This window comes from Hippopotamus amphibius, chromosome 14 (genome assembly GCF_030028045.1).
Source record: "Hippopotamus amphibius kiboko isolate mHipAmp2 chromosome 14, mHipAmp2.hap2, whole genome shotgun sequence".
NCBI classification, from domain to species: Eukaryota; Metazoa; Chordata; class Mammalia; order Artiodactyla; family Hippopotamidae; genus Hippopotamus; species Hippopotamus amphibius.
The window spans coordinates 17,963,906-17,987,371 of record NC_080199.1 but is presented as its reverse complement, the minus strand read 5'-3'; the positions used below and the strand labels follow the sequence as shown (position 1 = coordinate 17,987,371).

The 23,466-nt window shown below is 39.0% G+C and overlaps 2 long non-coding RNA genes across 2 annotated transcripts in view; one reads left to right on the top strand and one right to left on the bottom strand.

Annotated features, from left to right (window-relative positions):
- The window catches only part of LOC130835762 (uncharacterized), a 103,981-nt gene that overhangs the window by 58,480 nt on the left and 22,035 nt on the right, over positions 1-23,466 (top strand). The gene's annotated exons all lie outside the window — the stretch shown is intronic.
- Positions 127-23,246, bottom strand: LOC130835763 (uncharacterized). The gene is made up of 4 exons (XR_009049027.1): positions 23,201-23,246; positions 20,942-21,058; positions 5,654-5,787; positions 127-1,251 (listed from the first exon to the last, which is right to left on the bottom strand). It is a non-coding gene; the product is annotated as an uncharacterized LOC130835763 (long non-coding RNA).

The following is a 23,466-nucleotide window of genomic DNA, read 5'->3' as shown; positions in this document are numbered from 1 at the left end:
ACTGCTGTACAGCAAAGTGATTCAGTGATACATATATAGACTTTTTTTTTACATATTCTTTTCCATTATGGTTCATCATAGGATATTGAATATAGTTCTCTGTGCTATACTGTAGGACCTTGTTTTCAGCATTCCTTTTTATAATAGTAGAAACTAGGAAGCAATCCAAATATCCATCCACAGGGAACTGGTTGAATAAAAGCTAAAACATCACACAATGGAGTACTATGCAGCTGTGAAAACAAATGGGTATTTATGTACTCCTGTGGAAATATCACTGAGATAAATTAAGTGAAAAAAAAAGCAAAGGTCAAAGAAGTGAATGTAATGCTACGTTGTGTGTAAGAAAGGGGAGAAAATAACAGTATGCATTATATATGCTTACATCTTCATAAAGAAACTCAGAAAGGAGGCTATGAGTAGTTTTCATAGAGTGGTGGGGAGATCAGAACAGAAACAGAGGCAATGTGTATCTGTTAAAGTGTTTTAATTTCTGAACCATAGGAATGTATTACCTTTTTAAACAAAAGGCAACAAGTAAAACTTCTATACTACTTTTTATAATTCTAAGAGTAACACCTACTCGTTATAGAACATTGTAAGAGTAAGCAAAAGGACAGAAATGTAAATACAATCCTTCATAATTCCCTCTCCAGAGACAATCACTGTAAACATCCTGGCATATTTCCTTCCCATCTTTTCCCATGAAATTCTCCATAAATATCTGTGTATATACTTACAAAGTTGAGATCACACTGTAAAACAATTTTGTATTTTGCATTTAACACTTAAGATAATTTTATGAGCATTTTAATGTGTCATTTTAAACTCTTCAGAATCATTATGTTTATATTCTTTAAAAAATGCTAACAGAAAAGTCCATTCTTTCTAATGAATTTTAAAAGTCGCCCCTAAATTAACAAAAGACTTGTAGCCGTCACTCCTCTTTCAATCTTCATACATGGGGCACAAGCAGGTTGAGGCTTTCAGGACATACTTAACAGATGGTTCTGGCAGCCAGGCTAAGATGCTGTTTTGCCACAGTAACAGGGGGCGCCATGGCAACCATTCTGGAGGGTTTGTGAAGAGGATCTCAGAAAACACATTCATCGAACACACAATTCCTGAGCTTCACCCGTGCCCATGATGGGTGCCATTATTGACTGGCAGCCCCACATGGTGCTGGGATAGTTCACTACTTGTGATTTCATATCTGTCCGTCTCTTGTCGGGTTTTTGCATTGTAGCAAAACTGGGGAAGGAGAGCAAAGACAAGAGGACATCAAGAAGTGATCCTTTTTTCATATGGCCTCTTTATTAGCACATTCACTGTGCAGCCCTTCCAGCATGGCAGGAGGGCAGGGTGTCCAATTTTACAGATGAAATAAATATATTTGAGGAAATTTAGCAAAGAAGTACCTTAGCCTTGTGGTTAAGCAAAGAAGATTTGGAGTCAGAAAAATTTGCTTTTGAATCTTTGTTCTTTTTCTAAGGAACTGTCTTTTCTTTTACTCCTTGGGGGTTGGGAGGGTGGCAGCTTCCTCCTTTCTAGTCAGGGCTCAGCTCACAGCCCCTCCTAAATGCTAAAAAAAAGAGCCTGAACTAGATTTGGTGGGTGTCTCTTTATTTAAAAATAAAGAATGTAACAGGGACCTGACATGATCAAAATAAGATTTGGCAAAGATTAATTTGGTGATAAACTGGCAGATGGAATGGAGAAAAGAGAGACAGGCAGAGAGGCTTGGAGGCTGTCGCACTAGTTTACATAAGTGCCTCCTTGAACCTGAACATGAACGTTGGGAGTGGTCCAAGGGAATAGAAAGGAGGGAGTGGAAACAGGAGAGACTATGAAAGAAAAATGGTTGGGATTTGAAAACCACTTTAATGCTAAAGACAAGGGAAATATAGGAAGGAAATCACCAAAAAAAACCCTGAATTTAAGGAGGCAGGGTATGAGGTGATTAGTTTGGAGGTAGGAGAGGGCAGATGATGAGTTGGTTTCAAACAAGCTGAGCTTGAGATGCCATATATAAATGAAGAAAGAAAGGAGGTAGCCAGATGCACAAGAGAACTGAATATGTGGGCAAAAGAACGGCAATGTTAGACCAGAGACGGAGAGAAGTGTGGGAGATCCATGGGAGGAGTGTGTCCAGGATGTTCTGGCAAAGGTTCTTTTTGGATCCACAGGGCAACAGGATATACAGATTATTTAATGGAATTGAAACAATAGGCAGTTAATTTAGGTGTGACACCAAGTTTGACCAAAAGCACTATTCTAAAGAGATGGATAATTCCTGGTATAAGGGAACGGGAATTTGTGATGTACCAACTGGAGGGTATTCAGAATACTAGTATCTGAAGTCATTGTTCAGGACTCCCGGGAGGCATAAGAGCATCCGGCAGTTGACGGAATCAGAAATTTTTGTTACTCCAAGGGGGACTAGGAGCCCAAAGATTGAGACATGCTGCTTCAGCTCCCCGTGAGCTTCAAAGTCTGCCCTTGGCTTTGGGAATGTTTGCAAAGAATTTGCTTTGAGTTGCTGAGGTGAAAAATCTTGAAACTAGAATCATTTAGGAAGGAATGAATTGGACTTACAGAGATGAGGGAAAAAGCATTTTAATGCCCAAATGTATTCAGTCTTTAGACACTGTCTAGACAAGGAAAAAAACCAAACAGAGAAAGAACTGAATGGTTTTTTCCTCGAAAAGGAATCTACATGAAGCAGCTGAGAGACACGTGAAAAGTGACTTCTTAGAAGAACTTCAATCCATTTTGAATTATCCACATGTGGTCTGTATACAAGATTCACCTTGGCAGTTTAAAGATAGCCTCCTTCCCTCTTCTAGCTAGCTGCCTCACACTGGAGTTAGTTCTAAGGAATAGACACTGATTTTCATTTATGAATATGTGGAAAAGCATTAAAAAGGAAATTATGCTATGAAAATAATAATTCCTAACAGTTTGCTTTCCAAAATCCATCATGAAGAGATTTTTGTTTAATGATCTGATAACCTAGGGTTAATCTATGTTAATACAGTGTTTCAATAATTTCTTGAAATGTAAATTAACTACCAGGAGCTAAATATTCAGTTTCTAAATCATTCTCTGGGTGGGAAGACACATTTGAACCGCTGAATATCAATTTTCTGCCCCTTTCTATATTGTGTTTTCCATGCCCTCCATTCAAAGACCCTCAAGGAAGTAAAACTGATTTAGTGACAATAGTGGGTTGATTGACCCATTACAATGAGGGAGACCTCACACCAGGAGGAAGCATGGGCTACATCAGTAAGGAGGTGTTATAACTATCTTGTTATAGGATTTTGGCTTGTGTTAGGTGACTTTAGGGAGAGTATTCAGGATGGAGGGACTATTCCATGTTTGGCATTTTTACATCAAATGTGGACTGAAACATGCAAGGCTAAAACTGTAATTGGCAAAGAAGCAGCAGTGACTCAGGTTAACCAGAATAGGGGATGTTTGGATATTTGTGTGGTCTGGTCAATATTCTTGTTTGATTGAGTCCAGACATGATTATGGAGCGGTCTTGCCTTTGTCTTAATGTCTCATGTTCACAGGGTGGCCTTGAGTGACACTGGTGTCCTTTGAAATTATGTTCAACAGGAGAACCCCACAGCCTCACAGCCAGGCCAGCAAATCTAGTCAAAAGAGTCAGAAAATGATTTGGAGCAGAAATTTTAAGGCTAAGTGGGAGTTAGCCAGGTGGAGGAGGTGCGGATAAAAGGTGGGAAGGGTATTCCAGGTAGACCAAATATCTGCAAAGGCCCTGAGGCAGAGACACTTTGGAGAAATGAAAAGAAGGCCAGTATGGCTGGCTGTCTGCTCATCTCAAAAGCTATCTTGGACCAAACAACATTTATTATAATAGTCAGCATTCTAAATAATGAGTTAAGAAATCCAGTGGACTGTTTAAAAGCCAACTGGCTTTAACCGAAGAAAGCTGCCATAGTGGTTTGTAAGCGGTAATACAGATTCCAGAAGTGACGGTCTTATTATCTGGGAATTCATCAAAACCTTCCAATTTGAATTTACAGCTTGGTGTTTTCACACGGAGCACTTGGCCCCTCCCATCTTCTCTCCCCTCATTTCTTTAATTACTTTCTTTTGTTCTATGCCTCTCATTCATCCCCAGCCTCTCCAAGGGTGGGATTCCATCCTATTTAGCTTCACATGTCCCCAGAACCTTGGCATTTAGTAGGTTTCATTGGTTTAACTAACTTTTATCGAGCAACGTGCCCTAATACTGCATACCAGGATATGAAATCTAAAAGGCTGGATCTCTGCCCCCAGGGATAAACTTTAAACGAGCTGTTGCAAGAATCTGACCCACTATCCTAAAGCAAAAAACACACTTTTGGTCCACTTTATCAAATTACTTAACATCAATTTCTACAGTTGTTTCTCCTATGATAAAATCATCTTTATTTTCTACTTCAGAGTCTAAGAAACTACTTTCAATAATATATTGATACTTTGAAATAAAGTTTGAAGATTACAAGATGGTATTCCCGTAGTTAAAATCAAATGACTTAATTGTGATGCCATTTATAATTGATGCTTTCACCTTGGGGTGTTCGAAAATGAGGTGCATCTCCTTTTATCTTTCCAATGGCAGCCCCTTGGAATGCTTGTGTGAGCACAAGACTAAGAGTTAGGAACTCTTCGTTCTACCCCTGACTCACCAGGTTACCCAACTTAACCTCACTGTTTCCTCATCTGTAAAATGGGGATAATGATACTTACCTCTCTCACTGGGGTGTCATGAGTATTAATTAGTGTTTGTCAAGTGCTTTGAGATCCTCAGATGAAAGGCCCCGTGGACGCCCCATGTGAAGTATTATTATATAAAGCCTCCCTACCTCCCACTTTCACTGAGCAGAGATTACCAATCCTAGCCAACTCTAAATGGCAGTAATGCTGCATTCAGACACGACAAGGCAAGTTTTATGGGTCCATTAGGACATGCCCACTTGAGGGAATCACTTTTGTGAAAATGGTTATTATGCCGAGGATTTTTATTTAGGCAGTTGTCGGTCTTAATAGTTAATAACTAAATAGGAAGCCATTTGGAAAGGCTGGTTTCACGTTTCAGTTGGGAAGTCAGGCCTTCGCGACCATTCCATTCACATCTAAAGAAGCTTAGGCATGCGGTGTGGGAGAACTTACTTCCCATAAAATGAAGTTATATTTATATGGAAGGCCAACTTCAGTTTCTGAGAAACCAGCTGGGGAGTGAAGACAATGCTCGCCACTTAATTAGGAAAGGAAGAAGTAGCTCGCACCTACTGTAATTTTCTGGATTCCAATTTCAAAGGATTCGTAACGTCCAAAAAAAATTTAATTCTCTCATTAGAGCCATATTTAATCCATGGCAGCAAAAGCTAAATCAATTCTTGGTACTTTTTTTTTTTTTTTTCACTCTTCTGTGGATCAGTATTGCACCTAGTATATGAGATTTAACAGATTGCAAAGAGGGGGCACACTCTTATAGGAGGTAGCTGGATTGAAATAATGTATGTTCTTTGTTTTTTGATCTCCCATCAGGCTTAGCATTTTCCTGGTTCAAAAGTAACTGTTTATCTCTTCTTCAGGAAGCAGGGAATTAGCTAGATAAGCCTATTTCAAAAGATACCTGAGTTGCTAACATGATGATCTTATCTAAAAGTTAGATGAAGATTTCCCTGGAGGTCCAGTGGTTAAGACTCTGTGCTTCCACTGCAGGGGGTGCAGGTTCAATCCCTGGTCGGGAAACTAAGATCCTGCATGCTGCTCATGGAGGCCAAAAAAAAAAAAAAAGTTAGATGACAAATTCATATTTTAATAACTGCAAATTTCTTTTTTAAAAATACAAAATAAAAATTCCATAAGAGCCACTATTCTTCAATCATTGCAGAATTATGTGCTTTCCATTTGTTTGAAAAGCAAGGCAAAGAAGTGACAAATTTTTACCAAGTTTTTTTTTCATATAGGAAGTAGTAAGCTATTTTCCTATCGTGTAGATCACCAAGAAACATTTCATCATGAAATGAATTCTTACCATGTTTATAAACACCGTATGACCTCATTTAGATTTGTTTCTAATTTGGGTGTGAAGAGAACTAGAACCACCATTGTTTTGCCCATGAAAACAGAACTTCTTAAGCAAATTCATTGTGTAAACAAGGGAAACACTTTCTTTACTCACGAGTGAGGTCTAACATAGTCTAGGGCCTGAGAAACCAGTTAGTGGCATTGTTTGCATACAAAGCATATGCCAATTACAAATGATTCTTATCTACCTATTGACAGACTTAGCAGACGTCTTTTGCACTTAGGGCCCATTATCCTGACCATAATTTTGCTATGTTTGCTCACTAAAATACACACACACACACACACACACTCACACACAATCTTTTAAAAAAATCACAGACCTAAGTGATTGAATCAGTTTTCTTCTATGTGTATTTTGTTGTTTTTTAAGTCTTTTCATTAACACTGAAAATCATTTATTCCTTCATTCAACAAACACCACACCACTGAGAATGCCATTGTTCTGGCCTGGAGATGAGAGGGGAGAAAGATAACTACAAAAAACATTGTGTAGTGTGACATCAGAAGATGGTGGATTTATTCTGGTGGATTCTCCGGGCAGCAGATGTAGAAACGGTGATATCAGACTACATCTTGCAGAGGAAATAGTATGAAGTTGTGGGGAGTGTGAAGGTTGGAGGAAGGTGCAAAGAAACGTAGGGGTGGCTGGAATGCCTGGTGGGGCTGGAATGCCTGGTGGGCGTGATCAGAGGCAGGGGAGCAAGGCAGGGCTTGGATTAAAAATGGGCTCGTGGTTCATGCTAACTAGGTTAGATTTTATCCTAAAGATGACCAGGCATCACTGGAGAGTTTCAGTGGTGTGATGTGGTCAGATTTAAGGTTAGAACGGTCTCCCAGATAACTCTGCTCAGGACCTCCCAGATCTAACTCATCAGAATGGCTAAAAAACACAAAACAAAAGCAAAACCCACTTATTTTAATTATTTTTGAAAAGTTAAATGTTAAAACACTAAAATCAAAGCTTATGAAAATATAAATTATCCCCTTTCTCCTTCACACTCTCACTTACATAAAAAGGTTATCTCCAAATATATATAGACTTGGAATCAGTGTGCTGTACGCTTGAAACTAATATAATACATTATGTGAATTATACTTCAGTAAAAAGTTATTTCCACTTATTTTTATGTTTCCCTCCAGTATTTAGACAAATACAAACAAAAATGAATATGAATTCTTATTTGCTTCCTTTTCTTAGCCCAAAGGCAGAACCTGGTAATCACTATTCCTCATTTTACTTATTTTGTTTGTTTTTTGTTTGTTTTTAAATTTCATTTGGAAGGGGGAAGCTCAGGAATCTGTTTATTTATTTATTCACTTCATGGAAAGGCATTTTATTTAAAATATAGCAGTGTGTACATGTCAATCCCAAACTCCCAATCTACCCTTCCCTCCTACACTGGTAACCATAAGTTCTTCTCTAAGTCTGTGAGTCTGTTTCTGTTTTGTAAATCAGTTCACCTGTGTCAGTTTTTTAAAGTTTCACATATAAGCAATATCATATGCTATTTGTCTTTTTCCATCTGACTTACTTCACTTAGTATGATAATCTCCAGATGCATCCACGTTGCTGCAATAATTTCACTCTTTTTAATGGCTGAGTAATATTCCATTGTATGTATGTAGGAATCTGTATTTTTATCAGGCTCCTTGTTGATGCTGATAATCAGATGGAAACCACTGGCCTTGGGGATGACGGGGAAGGATGTAAGTCCGGAAGCAGGAGCCCAGTTTGGAAGCAGTGGGGAGGGAAGGAAGGTACACTTCCAGAGATATTCAGGATCCTTCGCATGGGAAACTCATATTGTCATCAGGATTTTAAAAATATTCATCCCAGGTATATGCAATTCTGTGTAGGTCAGGTTTCACCATTACAGACCCAAAGGGCAGGAAAGAGTAAGTATTGCCAAGCGTAGGAGGAGGATGTGGGCAGCGAGCATAGGCTGGATGAAAAAGGTACTGGCAGGAAGGAGTGCCGGCCCAGGCTGAGCCACCCAAGTCCCCATGCCACCAGCAGAAGACACGGGGTCAGGAAAGGACCTGAACTGATAGACCAAGATCCACTTTTCCCTGTTCACCTTGGTGTACACACCAAGCCAAGCTGCCCTCTTGGACAGGAGCAGAGAGAGGGCTGGGAAATCTGAAAAAGTGAGCATTTATCCAAAAGAGAGTAAATTACCCTAAACATATGCTTAAGTTAGTGGGTCAGGCTGAGTTTAATTGTGTTGCCAACAATGAAGAGCAGATGAATTACAGTAGGGAAAGAAAAGGAATTATTTTCTTTCATATCTAAGTAATAGAAGCACATTTGCAACTCTACTATTATACTATTCACATTTTTTATAGTACACGGGATTTCACACTGCTCTCTCAAGACCACAGCATGCAAAGATGGCTACGAGAGTTTTGCCCAAGGCTCAAGGAAGTGCTATGAAAATATGCAGGTCAGAGGAGACTTGAGTTGATTACAGGGGTGTTTATTAACTCCATTTCATGAAGGTGGGAATTAGGAAGACTAGTTTTAGAGCTGCCACTCATGAGGTTGGGCTTTCTATCCTGAAGACTATCCTCCTCTTATTTGTTTATCATTTTTGTGGTGTCTCTGGCCCACTTTTGTATTTTACTATGAAAGCGCAGAGAACATTGTTTCATTAATAGAGCTTTGCAAATAGCAGTAGCTCTAGATCCCTGAATGCCAATGACCACGAGGACTGGGCAACTTGAATCTCTGTGGCTTGGCTGGGGAATTTGCTACATTGCTGATGACAGAGGGTTGATATATTTTTTTTTCCAAAAAGCGAACTGCTTGTTTTGATCAGCACATTAGAGAAATCATTGTCCCTTTAAGGCTGGAAGAATCCCTCCTCTCAACAAGGATAGGATTCCTTGGTAGAAAAAAATTGACTCCTGAGAAAATTTACCTTTCAGCCTAGCTGATTTCCTACATACACGCTTTTCCTTCCAAGTATAACTACTGTGGCAAAGTTTCCGGATCAGAGTCCAGAAACCAATTACGTGTGTTCACATACCATTAAAAAAAATGGATCTGCAGTGTCTGTATCCCAAAATAGTTTATTTTTTTAATTGAGGTACAAGATATAGTATGAAGAACAGACACAATTTTTTTTCTTGGTCTCCTAAAATGTTTATGTGGTCCAGAATTTGTCAGTAAATGAGGCGTACCACATAAAGAGTTTGATATAAATTATTGGATCACGAAGTTCAAGTGGTTCTTAGGTAAATGGGTTAATTGTGTAGTATTTTTTATTAGGTATAGTTGTAAGATTTTGTATTATATAATTTGGTTGCTATTGCTCTTCAGTAAAGACTTTTAATAGTAATGTAAACCTTGAGTATGTGGTGATGCCAAATACTTTAACCATCAAATGTAACTATTATTGGACAATAAAACATGTCCCTAATGTCTCCTAGTACAGATGTTACTTTTTTTAAGGAAACATGATTTTAAGAAAAAATTAAAAAATAAAACCTATTTATATAACATTCTTACAGTAGGACAAATAATTCAGAGAAAAAAAAAGAAAGAGTTATGAATTAAAACATTGCAAGTGAAGAAGTCAAAAACTTGCTGTAGAGATAAAAAAAGATGGACTAGGTATATTATTTATAATTGTTTAATTTTGATGTCATTCATACTATATAGGTGTTTTTAAGTTTTGAGTTCTTTTTTGGAAAAATTTGTTTTGTTTTTTAGATCCTCTCACCCTGTGATCTTCTTTCACCCTAACTTCAATCTTTTCTCCCTTTTATAAAAAGAAAAACATTCACAGGTGCTAAGTCTGCATTTTCAATTTGTTTTATGGTAAAGTAAAAACACACAAACAGAATGTTAGCTGTTTAAAATTATTAGAGTTGAAGAGATATATGCTAGGGGAAATTTTTACATGGACAGCATTTCAAAGACTTCTTTAGCTCCTCAGTTGCACAATAGATTTCTCCTCTTCAGCCAACTTTTGGAAGCATTTGGTTGGAGATGGGGAGAAAGTGAGCTACTTGTCAAAATTATTCCTTGTAAGAATATGGTGTTTGAGGATCACTATACTTTGTGCAAGTTTCTACAATTTGGGCAGAGGCCCAGTAATAGAACAGGGAAATGGATAAAAACAGATAAAGGTCTTTGTGTGAACTGATTCATATTATAACTAATATTTATTGAGTGTCTATTATTTGCCAGACTTGTTACAGGTGCTGAGGACACAGCAGTGAGCGTGGGGATTCTGGTAGGATTTTACTCCGAATCGGGTGTGTTAAATTCACATTTGATGAATCAAAAAGCAAGTTTTAAACTGGAAGCATCAATTCTCTTTTAATCTTTAGGAAAGAAAAAGGTAGCTTCTTTTTTAAAATATAATTTGTAACACTTCCAAATTTTCATCTTTTTTTCTAGCTTCCACATTCAGCTGGGTGATAGTGGGAAAGCCATTTATTTACTTTCAGCCTTGATACCCTCATCTAAAATTAGGGAATTTATTGGAACAGATCTCAAAGGGGCTCTCAACCTGTCAAGTGCATTAAAGTCACTGAAGGGCTTGAGAAGACACATATTCTAGGCCCCACCCCCAGAGTTTCTGACTCAGTAGGTCTGGGATGGGGCTGAATTTGCATTTCTAACAAGTTCCGAGGTGATGCCCAGCCCAGAACCACTTTGGGAACCACTGGTCTAGGATATTTTGCTCTACCCAACACTCTCTGATTTTAGTGTGTTTCAAACATGACGTGAACGTGAACTTTCTCATTTCTAACTTCCTCAGAAGATTGTCCTTGAGATAATTCCATTGGAGGCTGTGCAGACTAGCACCTAGACAATTTACTTGATAACCCCTCATGCCAGTGTTGATTTTCCAAATGTGGACACTGGGGGAGTCAGATCAACTCCCTTATATCTAAGAACGCGTGCAGGTTGTCTTCATTTCTGGGTGCATACCTTATTCATTTACTGTTAATTGATAACCCAGTTCCACTTGGCTAAAACTCTCCGCCCTTCCCTCTCCCCTTCTCTTGCTGTTGTCTGGCAGATCTTAAGTCTTTTGTGGGGTGGAGATGGGAGACAGGAGGGAGCAGAAAATCTCCTTGGCACATAAAGTCAGGAAGGAAGGTTGGTAAGTGGATGAACCGTTGAAATTCTGGCCAGGCTGATGAATTTTTATATACAGTAATCTAAAAGTCTGTGGAAAACCTTCTGCTCTTTCCATTGGTGGCTTAGAGGAATCTTGAACTCCGAGCACATGATGGTGACTTGTTCTTGGTCCCCTGGATCAAGTCCGTTGGGTGGTCTTAGACTTTGGATGAGGGAAGCAGTGGGGCCTCCTCATGGCCCCCAGTACGTCCCCAGCAGCTGTGAGTCCTCAGTCAGCCCATGTCTAGCTGCACTTGTCATGCTCAGTTTTATACTTTTCCTTCCTAAATCTTCATTAGGCCACATATTCATCAACAACCACATACATAATACTGATACCCACATCTCATCTTGCTATTCTGCTTTTAAACAGGAGGATATTCCCTTTGGGGACGCGGGATCACAAGTTTTAAAATCAACTATTTTGGAGATTTTCAATTTTATCCAAGAGCGTCACAGTAAGAAGGGTGCTTTTGGGGCTGCCGGGGGTGGGAATAGGCAACAGTTTGGACAGACCCCTCACTTAGCTTTTCTTTTGTCTGTTTTGTATATTAAGATTCAACATAAGATTTTATTTTTTAAAAGTTAAGCAGCTTCAAAAAATAGCAGTTTGAAAACCACTAATTTGGTATAAGATCCCATTGTACGACTGAGAAAACAGACTCAGAAATTGGCCCAGGGAGGAAGGGTGGGTGGGATGGATTGGGAGATTAGGATTGACAGATATACACTACTATGTCTAAAATAGATAACTAATGAGAACCGACTGTATAGCATAGGGAACTCTACTCAGTGTTTGCTGGTGACCTAAAAGGGAAGGAAATCCAAGGAAGAGGGGTTATACGTATGCATGTGGCTTATTCACTCTGCTGTACAGCAGAAACTAACACAACATTGTAAAGCAACTATACTCCAATTAAAAAAAAAAAAGAAATTGGCAGTCATGCAGTCACAGTTAGCTAAGAGGAAGGTGTGGCCTCTGTAAATTCAGGTAATCTGCTTTTCATGAGACCCAGGTGATGTGACGAGCATTCATTTTCAGATGCTCAGATTCATTATTTATTATTTTTATATTCCGATAAAATTAACATAAAATGAATCATTTTAAAGTGTATAAATCAGTGGCATTTATTACACTCACAGTGTTGTGCAACCATCACCTCTATCTAGTTCCAGAATATTTCCATCACCCCAAAAGGAAACTCCAAACCCATGAATCAACTACTTTCCGTTCCCCTGGTCACCCCCAGACCTTGACAATCACAAATCTGCTTTCTATCTCTACAGTCTTACCTGTTCTGGACATTTCATATTTACGAAATCATATATGTGGCCTTTTGTGTCTGGCTTCTTTCATGTACAATGTTTCCAAGATTCATCCACACTGTAGCGTGTATCAGCACTGCATTCTTTTTTATGGTTGAATAATATTCCAGTGTATGGCTATGCCACATTTTGTTTGTTGTAGCTTCTTTATTTTAATTTTCTCTTCTAAGGCACCCTATTCTTGTTCCTGGAAGTACGTTGCCTATAACACTGAATCCATGGGATGGGAAAAAATAAAGATAACAACTGAATTACTACACTCAGGGCCTTGTCCCCAATCCTCCAATGGCCATTGCTGGTCCCTATAGCAACTAGCTGGGTACTGACCTTGAATCAGCCACTTCATCCCCCTGTGCCTCAATTTCCTCAGCTATAAAGTGGGCTTGATGACTATTTGCTACCAGCCCCACAGGGAGTAAAGAGTTAATGCTTGTTAAAAGCTTTGAGGTTCTCAGATGTTAGGTACTACATGTCATGTGTAAATATACTGTAGCAACATAATAAGCATCCACCTGAGTCCAGTTTGTTTTTCTAGCCACCTTTTAAAAAAATGGCAAATATCAGTCAGTTTTCTCAGGTGTGCTGTGTGTACGCCTCCTCTTTCCAGAACATGCCTCACTCCTAGGCAGGGTACCTGAAAGGGCTCTTGTCTCTGCTTCCTCCCGTATATTACCCACTCATCAATTTTTGAAAGAATATAGGGTATTGAAAGTCACTGAGGGACTTCCCTGGGGGTGCAGTGGTTGAGAATCTGCCTGCCAATGCAGGGGACACGGGTTTGATCCCTGGTCCAGGGACGATCCCACACGACACAGAGCAACTAAGCCTGTGCACCACAACTACTGAGCCTATGAGCTGCAACAGCTGAAGCCCAAGCGCCTAGATCCTGTGCTCCACAACAAGAGAAGCTATCACGATGAGAAGCCCGCACACTGCAATGAAGAGTAGCCCCCACTCACCACAACTAGAGAAAGCCCGTGCGCAGCAACGAAGACCCAACGCAGCCAAAAAAAAAAAAAAGCCACTGAGCACCACTATATGCTAAATGTATTGTAAGACCTTTGGTTCTACAATCTCATTTTATCCTCACTGTGGCCATTATGATACTGATGTTACTACAATTAGAATATGAGACGTGAGGCCCAGTGAAATTATGTGACTTCGGCAAAGTTGCAAAGCCAAGTGCAGGTGGAGGTGCGATCCAGTCCTAACCATGTGAACTCTTTACGTCCTATGCTGCTTCACCTCCCAAGTTGACTGGTTCTTTTCCTGAGAAGATTGGAATGGCCGTGTTGGACACCGTGCATCTGAAAGGCCTCAGGAGAACTGTAAAATGGAATGGAAGAAGCAAATGGTACTGGGTTGAACAGTGCCCCCTCCCCAAATTCATGCCCACCTAGAATCTCAGAATGTGACCTTATTTGGAAATAGGGTTTTTGCAGACATAATTGGTTAAGATGAGGGCATACTAGTTTAATTTGGGCCCTAAACCCAATGACTAGAGTCTTTATAAGAGAAAAGAGAGGGACAGTCAGACATAGAGACACACAGAGGGAGGATGGCCATATGGTAACAGAGACTGGAGATCTGTAAGCCAAGTAACACCACGATTCCCAGCAACCACCAGAAGTTAGGAAGAGGCAAAGAAAGATTCTTCTCTAGAACCTTCAAGGGAGGCAGGGTCCTGCCAAAACCTTGATTTCAAACTTCCAGGATCCAGAACTCTGAGCCAATAAATTTCTGTCATTTTAAGTCATCCAATTTGTTGTAATTTATTACAGTAGCTCTTGGAAATCAATGCACAAACCTTCTTACAGAAGTTTATGTGGAATCTTCCAATGGACTGTTAATTTCATAAAGTTACAATTGAATGAAAAGCTGTTCTAAACAGAGCTTTCCAGATGGTTAAATTAATGAAAAATTGAAACTTTGTGAAAAGAAAATTCACTGCACATGTACATCCATTAGCTACATGGCTATGATGCTTGTCAAGAAATGTTGATATAAATGGAAAAGAAAATAAAGAAATAAAATGATATATTTCTGTAAGTAATGGGATTAAAGGGATAGGCTAGAAACATAAATTTGGTGCTCAGGAAAGTGAGAATTTCTAGTGTGTATAACAGTTCATTCAATAAAGGAGGAGAATGAGCTGATATTTTGAAAAACAAGAAAGTGTAAAATCCTATCTGAACTTAAAATTTTGATTAGTACGTATTTACCAAGACTACTTTCCTAGTTAATTAGCCTGGAAATTGAAGGTAATCTGGACTTTTTCTCTCTTGAACAACAGGGATTAATTGAAGGCAAATTTCCAGGCTGAGGGCTGGGTAGTAAGCTCTGATTTTCATTCAGTAGAGCAGAAAGAGCAGAGGATGGTGACCTGAAGATCTGATTTCTAGTCCAAATTCTCATCAAAGAGTCTGCAGTCGTTGGTAAGACCCCAATCTCCACAATTCTAGTTTTCTCTTCTGTTCCATGAAAGTACTGGGCAATGATGTATAAAATACCTGCATATGCTAAAATAGCCCTTCCAGGCAGATGAAGAGACCGAGAATGATAAACAGATTAATGCATTATTATTTTGTACCACAACATCTGACCTAAACAAAAATTTTTGTCTAAAAATAGTGAGAATGGAACAAGACCAATGCATTTAGTAAAAGGAAATGGGATTATTTCTGTAATCTTCTATGCACAAACACAAGCGTATAGAACTTTCAAAATGCCTTGCTTTGGTAGATGCTCAAAAAAGACTGATTGGGTGAATAAATAGTTTCCTTTTGTTTACACCAATATTCTCCATTCTGCTTTCATTTTTGGTTTGTTTTCATTTTGATTTTGTTGGGTTTTGTTTTGTGTTGTGTTTTAGATTTGGAAGTAGCATCATATGAAATTGATCACCTAGGTACCTTTCTGCTCCTTCCCTGACAGTTTCTAACCCACCCATTCAGTTAAGCATTTGATGAACCACATGAAACTCTTTCATTAGAGATTCCCAAGACTTCATTCTGAAAATAGAAGTGTGTCTGTTCATCCCAAGTGCAAACTGAAATACAAACACACATACCCAATTCAATTTTTTGTTTAAGTAAAACCAACATCACAAATTATTTTTCAGGGCCAAATATTTATGGTTTTAAAAGTTCAGGGTCTCTACGGTCGAGTTTGGGTCAATAAAGACAAAGTTTCATTTCCTCGGCAGAGCTGTTTTTTATGGGAAACTCATATAATCAGGATTTCTTCAGCAATCACAGCTGACACAATTCCTGAATTCCATAGAACTGCCAGCCCTTGTCTCTATCAGCTTATAGTATCCTGGACATCACAGGCCGTTTGATGTAGTGGAAAACAGTTCACAGTTGCAATTTGGCAGAAGAGCTAGAGTTTGTCACTCTTTTGTACCATTCATCTTAAGCCTGTTGGAATGTTCATCAGCGTCCACAGTGATTCAGTCCATATTCTGAACATTGAATATTCAGCTCACAGGAATGATTATAAAAGGGGCTTTCAGATCCATGGATGAAAGACATGAGATAAGTACAGAGTATTATGATTATTAATCTTTATTATTGTTATTATCATGATGGCTGGCTATTATTATAGTTTTATTAGAACCTGTGAGGAGCATTGGCTGTGCTGATGATCTTGAAGTTTCTTAAGAATAGGATTCTTAGCTCCTTTGTCAGTACTAGTTGATCTATAGCTTTATTTAAACTGTTAAGAATTTAAGCCAATTGAATTATTGGAGCTTGGTGAAAATAGCTCCAGCAGAGTTGGAGGGTAAATCATACAGCTTTTGTGAACAAGATGAAAGATCTCTCCAAAAAAAAAAGAAAGTGAAAAGCTCTCTATTTGTGCCTCTCCTATCACTATGCTGAGACAGAACATTTTCATTCTACGGAAACCAACCACCTTATAAGGAGGATAATTTGGCAAAAATCTACTCTGTTGACAGTTTATAGGTTTTGATTCTAGGTTCTCTAAATGCATATAGCCAATTCAGTGAGATTTTTTGGATGGAAATTATCCATTTTCCATGTTGCTGTATTTCTAGGTTATTTATCAGTCAGTCTACAGAATGACAAATAGTTTATGTACATGTCCTTTCTACCCTCAGTAATTCCCAGCCTAGTTGGAGAGAAGACAGATAAGTGAACAACGAAAATACCTTATGATAAGTACTGTGAGAGAAATACACACAGCACACTAATGGATCTCAGAAGAGAAGCACCCAGACTGTGGAGCTGGGGCACCTGGTGCAAGGAGATGATGGGAAGGGAAAAGGGAGAGAAAGGGGTTACCAGAACAGGTGCACCAAGCAATAAAAGATGTGCGAGAGTTAGCTAGGGAAAGAAGGAAGATAAATTTTACCATTATTTTAAGAAATTTGGTGTGTCTGGAGAATAATGAGACATTTTTAGTCTAAGTCTCCCCTGTACACCAAGAGCCCAGTCATAGCTGCCACTGTGGCAGAGTGACTTACTAAATGTATCTGTTTAGCTATGGGAATTTCTGTTTATGTGGATTTCAATGTGTAGTCCAAGTTTCAATGTGTAGATATAGCTATTTGGGGCCCAGTTCAAAAAAATTTAAATTGCATTCTTTTAAAAATAAATTTTAAAAACTATAAAACTCCTAGAAGAAAACTTAGATGTAAATCTTTGTGACCTTGGATTAGATTTAACACCAAAAACATGAACAACCAAATATATATATATATGCATGTGTATGCGTATATATATATATATATATATACACACACACACACATAGATTGCACTTTTGTGCATCAAAGGATGATATCAAGACAGTGAAACAATAATCCACACAATGGAAGAAAATAGTTGCAACTCCTATATCTGATAAGGGTCTAGTATCTAGAATACATAAAGAACTGTTAAAGTCTAACAATAAAAAGACAACCCAATTAAAAAACAGGCAAAAGATTTAAACAGATATTTCTCCAAAGAAGAATGGCCAATATACACATGAAAAAATAGTTAATACCATTATTCATTATGGAAATCAAACTACAGTGAGATACGACTTCACACCTAGTAAGATGGCTATTTAAAAAAAAAAAAAGCACAATAAGCAGTGTTGGCAAGCATGTGGAGAAACTGGAGCCCATATACATTCCTAGTGGGAATGTAAAATGCTGCAGCTACTGTGGAACATGTTATAGTGATTGCTCAAAAAAATTGAAAACAGAAGTTACCATTTGATCCAGCTCTACTACTTTGGGGGATATGCCCAAAAGAATTGAAAGCAGGGTCTCAAAGAGATATTTGTACAATCATGTTCACAGCAGTGTTATTTACTACAGTCAAACGATAGAAGCATCCCAAGTGCCCACTGACAGATGAATGGATAAACAAAATATGGTATATAAACACAATGGAATATTATTCAGCCTTAAAAAAGGAGGGAAATTCTGACACATGCTATGACGTGGATGAACCTTGAGGACATCATGCTGAGTGAAATGAGCCAGTCACAAAAGTGCAAACACTGCACGCGTCCACTTATACAAGGTACCAAGAGTAGTTGAATTCATAGAAATTGAAAGTAGAATGGTGGTTACCAGGAGCAGGGGGAGAAGGAGGGAAGGAGGGAAGTGGGAACTGCTGTTTAATGAATCTAGGGTTTCAGTTCTGAAGGTGAAAAGAGTTCCGGAGATTAGCTGCACAGCAGTGTGAATGTACTTCACATTGCTGTACACTTAAGATGATAAATTTTGTTATGGGTATTTTGTCACAATTTTTAAAAACTTTTAGAAAGGGCTTAGCTACAATGCACATGTACACACACACACACACACACTCACACACACGTTTCTCCCCTTGATTTCATCATCAGTGTGAGGTTTAGGATGATTCCAAGTGAAATAAAAACATACAAACAAAATTAATCCCAGTTCAGGCCCACGTGAAAGGCCAGACTCAGACTGCTTTAGAGGACAAAAGGACCAAGGTTAAAACACGTTCACTTTTACACAGGCGGTTTTGTCTTAAACTCTGGGCCTAAGGTATCAGCCAGAGGCAGCCTTTTCCCTTGCACATAATGGATTGTCTTGGGCCTGTCTTTAGCTGTAATCAAAGTTCGACTCAATAGTAACAAATGGCTCAAGTGTTCTGAGGCTCCACTTGACAGGCTATAATTAGAAATACTTTACTTGACCTTTTATAAGCCACGATCCCCAACAAAATTGTGCCGAATCACATTTTTAAAATGCTCTTGCATCTTTTGTGAGTCCGGGCAAGATTACAGGATACTTTTATTTTAGAATAATTACATAGTGACCTTCAGAGTTATTTGCAAAGGTCATATTCTCTTCACATACCCTTGATTTCCTTTCGGTTTTTCCTTTTGTCCCACCAGACGTACATTTAGCAAAGGAAGAAGAAAGAGTATTTTTTCTGTGGATGGAAACTGAAGAAGATAGTTCAAAGTCCCCATGGGCACTCGGAGGGCTGTGGGCTATGATAGACTATTTTCTACCATTTAGCTCCCGCATTATCACTACTCCTTTTTCTTCATTATTCTCCACTTATCACATGCAGCATCACTGCAGAGCCCAAATAGAGAGTTGTAATTACCCAGCTGCCACCTGATAGCACCCCTTCTATCATCTTTATCTCACTAGGCCTTGCTGTTTCATCATTGGATAAAACTTGCCCATGGCAACGCCTGTGATAGTGCATCTCAGAGATACATTTAAAGTTTACTCATTTATCGCAGAAAAATGCTGAACCCAGGCAATTATTAGATACACTTGCCAGTTTATTTGTTCAGTAAGGTTACTTTCACTACCTTTTATATCAGCCATTTTTCCCTTTTCTTCTTGGAAACACCGAGGTCACAACTGGCTACTGAAATGAGATTGTAATGAAATTGTCCAGCATCAAGAATACTGAGACGGCCAATGGGTACGGGTGTGGGCGTACGTACCATGCACACACGCTGACACCACCACGCTGGCCATGGAATTCAAGCATCCCTCTCATCAGGCACACCTAAACAGGGCAGCATCCTGCTTTGAAGGGGCCCTTTAGCCCTGAGAAAGTTGCTGCATACCAAGACTTTAGGAAGCATCACAGTTTGTAAAAGGTTGGCCTGCTGATGATTTAAAAATCAGAGCACAGAGAAGTTGATATCTAAAAAAGTATCACGGGCACCTCTTTGACAGATTCCTTGAGTTTTTCCTTTACTTGCCATAGCCCATGGGCAGAATTTCCGTCATTATTTCAAGAATAAGTGCTGTGTGTGTCTCTGTGTAAGTGTGTGTGGGTGTGTGTGTGTCTGTGCCACACATGCACTTTTATTCCGGTTAGTGAAATTAGAGGGATGTGATTCTATGCATATTTCTATGTTATATGTGATAATTTAGTTAACTGATGGCCACTGTCCTCATTAAAGTCTATAGGGAATTCAAAAGGATTATTTGTAGCAGCATTACTGAAGTATAATCGATATACAAAAAACACTGTACATGCTTCATTTGTATAATTTGATGAGTTTGGACATAGGCATACATCCGTGTACTTCAATCAGGGTGATAAACATATCCATCTCTTCCAAAAGTTTCCTTGTGTCCTCCTTTTTTGTCATTTGTGGTAAGAATGAGCAACATGAGATCTACTCTCTCAACAAATTTTTAAATGCATAGTAAGTGTTAACTATAGGTACTCCGTTGTACAGCAGGTCTTTAGAACTTATTTATCTTGCATAATTGAGACTTTATACCCATTGAGCAAAAAAAAAGTTGTTTTTTTTGTTTGTTTGTTTTTTGTTTTTTGCTGGCAGAAAGACCTATTAGGAAGAAAGTAAATTCTAGGGCTAATTTTTGTAACACTTTTATATATGCTGAGAATGGCAGTAGTGAAACTAGCGAATGTTAAATGATCTTAATTTAATTAGTGAAAAAATGAAATGAGCAAAAACTCACATTCATTTCAACAATGGCAATTGCATTTAAGTGGTATTTAGAAAACTCAGAGAAAGTTCATTTGAATAAGTAGCAACTTGAAAACTTCCCCTTTACCTTAGACAATTCTGCAAGCAATCCTACCCATTTTGGCAAAAGCAGTTTTGTGTGTGTGGCTGGACATCGGTGTGGGGCAAAATGCGTCACACATAAAAGGTGCACGTTTCCTAAGCGTCAGATTTAAAATGCGATTTTACAGATGTGGTTTTTAAAATTATATCCCTCATGAATATTTATTCTGGCTTGATTAATTTACTTTATGGGGTGACCTGTTTAAAACAACAAATAGTAATTTCTCATAATCACCATTCCCTGTCAGCTCACTGTGAATATCTTCACATACACACACACACACACACACAGATAGCAATGTACCTTTACACAATTTACCACTTTGGTTAAAAGTTCTTCTGTCCCAGTGTTGGATTTCCCTTCGACATGGAGATAAATGTGTCCTGCATTTCTGTAAAACTCTTCTTTCATAGAGAAGTTCTGAAGAACAGTGGCATGAGAGAAGAAGTGTGGTTATACCATGAGAAATAAAACCACTACAGATACATGAAATTTTACTCTTTGGGCTGAAGGTTCATATAGAATAAGAATGAATTTGATTGAATCTCATTTTTCTGGAATGTTAACCTTTTTTTGTTTCTGTTTGAGTAACTTTATGCTATCTTTGGATTGCCTTCTATTTCAGAGGAAAAAGAAGTCTTGGGATTATATGTTCTCAGTTCAGACATAGTTTAATCAATGAGAAGACCATTCATTTACTTACTGTGACTTAAAACGTATTCCCTGTAAAGAGCACACGTATCCAATTAAAGCCTTCCCCAGGGCATCCAAAACAAAACTGCAAGTTGGGAGTTCTAGTTTTATCTTCTACCAAATAGAGTTAGAAACTGACACGAGGTCCATAAGGATTGCCCTACCCCTCGTGTCTGTGGGTCTCCATTGGCTAGAACAGAGGTTCTGCTTGGTCCCGTGGCCAATCTTCTGTGTGAGCCACTGGAAGTTTTCATCTCCTGTGGCTTGAAGCCTAGGCCAAGGGGGGCATGGGAAAGCAGTACAGTGGTGGCTCAGCCTGGTGCAAGTCACATGACCTCACTTACTGATGTGGGACCTTGAGGAAGTTACTTAACTTCTTTAAGCCTCAGTTTTCTCATCTGTACAGTAGGCAGAAAAATACAACCTACTTGACAGGGAAGGTGGTAGATTGAGTACAGATCTTCCTTGACTTACAATGGGATTACATCTCAATAAACCCATGTTACGTCGAAAATATTGTAAGTCAAAATGCATTTTTAAAGTAATATTTACTTATTTATTCATTTATTTTGGCTGGGTAGGGTCTTTGTTACTGCGAGCAGGCTTTCTCTAGTTGCAGCAAGCGGGAGCTACTCTTCATTGCTGTGTGCAGACTCATTGCAGTGGCTTCTCTTGTTGAGGAGCACGGGCTCTAAGGTGCTCAGGCTTTAGTAGTTGTGGCATGTGGGCTCAGTAGTTGTGGCACACGGGTTTAGTTGCTCTGCGGCATGTGGGATCTTCCAGGGCCAGGGATAGACCCCCATGTCCCCTGCCTTGGCAGGCGCTTTCTTAACCACTGTGCCACCGGTGGAAGTCCCAAAATGCATTTAATACACCTAACCTACCCAATATCTCAGCTTAGCATAGCCTTCAACATATCCTGACAGCCCATTGTCTGTTAAACAAAGAGTTGTGTTGTATATTGTATTTTGGGGACACTGGCTTTTATACACTGTAAAGCCAGACTACCACTGGATGTTGGGATTAAGAACCTGTATTTCACTCTGGGTTTAAGATTCAACCAGAAAAGGTTACATTAAAATTGTAAGTTAATATATACATATAAAACTTTCTCCAAAAAAGCTGTTTTCAGTGAGTCCACAGACTCCTATCTAGAAACACGTGTTCTTTTTTTTTTCCTTTACAATCTCCTATGGCTATCAGGGGCAGGGCAATATCAGGCATGTCTCAGGATCAACTTTGTTATGGCCGCCACCCAAAGATAAGTAGAGAAGTTTCCCAGATACACGGGACTTCCTCCAGAGTCAGGAAAAAAATTCAGGTGAAGAAATACTTGGCAAACCGACCAGTCAGATAGTGATGAACTCACTACTCTGTTTCAGCTACGGATCACAAACAAAATGCCTTTTAGATCTAATATATTTCTAGAGCAACTCTAAAGGCCTGTCCATTTTCCTTGCTCAGTGCCATTGGAGAACATTTGGAGGGATCTTCACTGGAGGCCAACATGAGTTTCAGAGGATTCGAGGATCTTCGGAAATTTTCTGCAAGGTTTTGAATTTATGCCCCCCTTTATTGGGAGAGCGTGCAAAGTTTGGAGAAGATTTTCAAAGGGGTTTGTGTCCTAAGAAAAAGTGAAGAATCACTCTTTTGCCACAAATTCTCCAGGAAAGGGAAGTACGGAAATCCGGTAGGAGAAAGATAGAACAGTGTATATAAAAGGGAGGAAAGAATGGGGCGGAGGTTTTCAGCGAAGACACGCACATGCAATTTTATCCCTCCTTTTGTGCTACCTTCTCATACCCCTTGACTGGTCTTTGCCAAGCCCTTTGGCTGCAGTTCAAGAAGGACCAAACCTTGGGTACTCACCCTGCTCAGGAGCGGCATGAAAAGGTTTCATGTAAACCCCCACCCACTTCAGAAACAAGAGCCAGGTCATTAGTTTGAATTGGCTCGGATTTTTCTTTCTGTTTCAAAGAGCTGTGATTTGTGTTACGTGCACCCTGACACAAAACGGCATGTCGTGTCATGTACATTTTAGCTCAGACTGTATTGAGTCCGTATGTGTCATCTCTCCTGACTACCTTTTACCACTTTGAATAAAAGCATAGGTGTTATTACGGCAGCTCCTAAAA